Below are 4,994 nucleotides of genomic sequence, written 5' to 3'. Positions count from 1 at the left end.
CATATATAAAAGTTGAATGACCTCTCATAAAGTATATGTACAGTACCAGTCAAAAGTTTGGAAACACTACTATTTTTAATGCTTTTGCAAGAAGTCTCTTATGCTCATCAAGCCTGCAGTTAAAAAAAAAAAAAAAAAAAAAAAAAAAAACAGTAATATTATGAAATATTATTACAATTTAAAATAATGGTTCTCTTTTTTAATATACTTTAAAATGTAATTTATTTTTGTGATGCAAAGCTGAATTTTCATCAGCAAGTACTCCAGTCTTTGGTGTCTTATGATCCTTCAGAAATCATCATTGTCAAATCGATTAATCACAATTAATTGCATCTAACAAAAGTTTTTGTTTACATAATATATGTGTATCTATATAATTTTTTATTATATTGTATTATATATATACTGTACACACACACATGTATTTATACATATATTGTATGTGTGTGTGTATATATATATATATTTACACAGGCATACACACACATACAATATATATTATATAATAACATAAACGTTTTTGTTTACATAATATGTGTGTGTGTATTATCGCGATTAATTGTTTTGACAGCACTAAAATATATTGATATATATATATATATATATATATATTATTAGCTCATGCTGGTGAACACACCAAAGCTTTTGGCTGTCATGACTTTGCATCTTCTAAAACTGGAGTCAGCGTGAGAAACTTCTCTGTTGATTCATTTTGTATTTCTTAAAGAAAGAATGACGCCCGGTTTGTTCATATAACGTTGAGTTCTTTTGAAACCTTCTGTCTCTCCCTGCTATGTGTTTCCAGTTATCTTGTTCCTCCTGTCTTTAAAAGTTGAGTCATATTCAAACTCCTTCAAAATGTGGCGTTGGTCATGACATAGAAAAAGTAAGGAGTAAACCGGCCACTAATTTAAAAATGACACATGTAAATGGTGAATGTAGGAAAGTCAAATAGCTGTACTGGTAAAGTTCCGCCTTTATTTAATTTTAATTTTAATTATTACTTTTAATGACAATTGTTATTGAAACTGAGTTTAGACTCTTTCTCTGGTTAAGGGTTAGCATGATTACAACATTAGCATGCATTAGCATGATAATATTCTACAACACCATTCATTATATTTTAGTTTAAGTTCTAGTCTACTAACCAGCTTTGTTGTGACTGAAGCAGGTACTTTTAACTCAATTCTTCTCACATTCGTGCTGTGATGGACATCACTATCACACTCCTGTCACACTTCTGTCAGTCTGTCATCTCATGGCAGGTCATCTGAAGACAATCAGGTACAGAGAGAGGAACGGAGCGAGGGAACGCAGTGAAAGATGAGTGTGAGAGGAGGAGAGGAGAACAATGCGAGGGCTGTTGGGTAAAGAATCACAGAACAGGACATTAGCCAGGAAAAGACAGACTGAGAGAGAGAGAGAGAATACTGAAGATGATGGTACTAGATTACACTAATGGAATGAAAGGACACCTGTGGAAGATCGAATCTGGATGTGGGAATCCAAGGGTGGTATTCAATTAAAATGCAATATTATAATAAATCTAATTAAATTATGCAAGTAGTAAAAAAAATCCATATTAAGGTTTTTATATTTCTAAATTAATTAAGCTTGATTTGTTAAATTACCTCCCTCAGACATCAGTCAATTTAATTCACATTTGCATCAAAATGCATTTGAACAGAAAAGTAAAACTTTTATTTGAATTTTATTCAAAATTATATTATATAACATTATATAACGTATTAAATTATATCATATTTATAATGTTGTGATTTAATGAATAATACAATTTTCTGCAGGCTACATTGCTACACAGGTAGGTGGCTGTTCAGAAACGGAATGTCATTGAATCATTCACTCAAGCGATTCGTTCAACAGCTAATGGTGGAACTATTTTCATTGGTGTCTAAAATGTAAGTTACTCAGTATCAACTTCTTGTTTATTGAACTGTTGTATAAAAGCAATATCGCATTTGCAACTGTAGACCTACAACCATTGCTGAAGTTCTTACAAGTTTAAAATCACTCCTTTTTTTAAAACGTTACATTTTTGTTTCATTGTTATTCACTTGGTTCATAGAGAATATGCTAATTTGTTTGTGTGTGTAATGTGGGCTATAAATGTCAGTCTCACAATGGGCAGCATTGTTTAGACACATACACACACACACTAATATATATGCAAACAGGAGTGAATGGAGACAGATGGAGGAAAAAAGGGGGAAAATGATGAATAACTTTACAGTAAAGAGCCGTAATGCCTTCCAGCTTTAGCTTACATTTTAGTGCTTAGATAGCATCTCAAAAGCGCTGAGTTTAATCTATAGGGTCATATACGTTTTCCTTTTATTTTCATCTCTCTGCATTATAAATTCGGCTGGAGAAACGCCACTTAATAGCTAAAACGGGTGTTAGCTACATCAAGAGACTTGAGCGGTAAAACTGAAGCAGCTGCTTTTAAATTGGCCTTAATGAGATGCTGTTACTGACGCATGGAGCTCTGACACGCAACCGTACACAGACAGACACACACACACACACACACCTTTTCTGCCTGAAGATGTCTCATATTTTCTTGCATGGTCAGTGGGTTTCTTCAAAATTCAAACCCACATATCATACCATGTTCACGGTGCTCTCTTTCATTTTCAGAGTCAGACATACACAAATGAGACCCTCGGCTACGTTTTAGCTGTGGGTCTTACACCTCTCTTGTTGCCATGGGTACACTTTGGACTGTGGAATATACCCCAGGAGTGAGTGTGTGTGTGTCTGTGTGTGCGTGTGTGTACCCAGAACCCAACAGAGATCAGAAGAGCATCACTCTCAAGTTAAGATCGATATCTTACCCCCCACTCTTCTGAACTTCTACTCCTCATCATACACACACACACACACACGCACGCACACACAGATGGGTATTGTGCATGCCACTCATGAGCACAGTGTCTCAGGATTAGACAGAACACGAGGACAAAAATTGTTGTCATGAAAATGAAATAATAAGGAAAGGGAAGAAGAAACTGGATGGGTGTAATTGCAATTTATTTCCACTTCAGAGCCTGTGGGGGGAAAGAGAGAGATAGAGAGAAAGAGAGTGCGAAAAAAAGAGGGGAATCCTTTAATATTCACAGCCTTGATATGAGATGGGAGAATACAGCCATACCTTCAGGTCCATGAACATAATGAGCTTTTTATTTCACCCTGTATGTGTGTGTGAGAGAGCTTTGTGGTCAGGAATTAGGATCATCCACGTCTGAATGCTCTGCGCAGTCATTTCTGTGTTCATGGAAGCATCTGCCTCGATCTCTGCTTCTGTGTAGAAAAGTCACGGCTGTTCATTTACAGAATAAAAGTGAAAGAGCGGATGTCATGACACCAGCAGTCTGAGAAACCTTATTCACAGGTGGATTCTTTGAAAAGTCGTTGTCAACAAAACATTTCTGAAGAATGGCTTATTTAACATCGACAGATTAATTAAGTTACTGAAACGTTGTATGTATATATATATACGGCTTACTGACCACAAACCTTTGAATGGGAGATATATGTAATAAAATAAAATTAAGTAAAATAAATACAAAATAGAAATGCTAATAATATTTTGTGTTTATTGTACAGTTCTGGGTTGTATATCTCAGTAGATTTTGGTCCAATGAGATTTCACAGTGGGCGGGGCAAACCACTTTGACACTGCAGAGATAAAACACCAAGCGATTGACAAAATGTCATTCGTTGTGGTTGGTTAGAACAAAAACTCACGGAAGAAAGCTTTTATTGCTTGTCACTTTCAAGCCTGGTTAGGGCACGGTGTAACAGCATTAATAAATCCTGTCTGTCTCCCTCCCTCTGTCTGTATGTCTTTCCATTTCACATGCTTCAATAGGTGTATGCTGTGGCGTTTGTAAATCAATGGAGCAGCGTGTAATATCTCTGACTGGTAATGATCGATCACTGTGGTCTTGTTATGTTGCATTAGTTTGAGACCAACCGCTGACAGGCACTTTCAAACTAATCTGGTCTACTGGGAGGTCTTCATCCTTTCAACTTTCATCCCATCGATTGCGCCCATTTAAACGCACATGCGTTCATTAGTGAAAATGTAGGCTACTCAACTTGTGAATATACCACTCATTTGCATATAATTGCTGTAATTATACCATTTGATGTCACCAATGAATAAGAATGGTAGGAGTAATATTGCCTTAATTTACATAAAAATGTGTTTATATTATATTAATATAATATTGAAACTTGATATGTTAAAATTATTGACTTTTTTTGTCAAGTGAAAATAAGTTTTTTCAACCCTCAGAGAATTAATATATGACACTGGTTGACAAAAACAATAAAAAATGTTAGGATAAAAGGATTTTGGTTCGTTTTAAATTCCATTGAGCTTCTCTGCTGTCAGTTGTCTGTACAGGCAACTATCTGTCAATGTTACTCAGATGATTCCACAGCTGAATTTGAGTGTGACATTAGCATGTTGCTAAGCTAAAATCAAACAAGACGGCTCACTTGGTTTTAGAACAGAGCCATTATGAAGCGTGCGCCCTCTATAAATGTTTCAACATTGTTTTGCTCTCATGTGCTCTTTGTGCAAAGAATGAAAAGCAGAGACAAATTTTTTTGAAAATGAGGGTCTCAGAAATTGAGAACAGAGAGACTGGCTGTTTTTTGTTAGAGAGCATAAAGAGAACCTGGAAGAGTGTTTTGGTTAAAACGTTTTGGAGTTTTGAGTTGATTGTTAAAAAGAAACCAGTGACTTGATCTCTGCCTGACTCGATTTGTGAAGCAACCCACACTTAGGTGATACCCTACCTCTCACGATGCCACGATATGTATTCCTTTATCTGTCTATCTATATTTTTATTTGTTCGTTTGTTCATTCATTCAGTGTAATATGCCTGATACAGTCAGCTGTATTCTGTGTAAAATGACACAAAACAATTTTGGAAAGTGAAGTTATCGCTTATCTGCTTACA

The sequence above is a fragment of the Rutilus rutilus genome (assembly GCF_951802725.1).
Source record: "Rutilus rutilus genome assembly, chromosome: 10".
NCBI lineage: Eukaryota > Metazoa > Chordata > Actinopteri > Cypriniformes > Leuciscidae > Rutilus > Rutilus rutilus.
Note: the sequence above shows the minus strand (reverse complement) of the source record.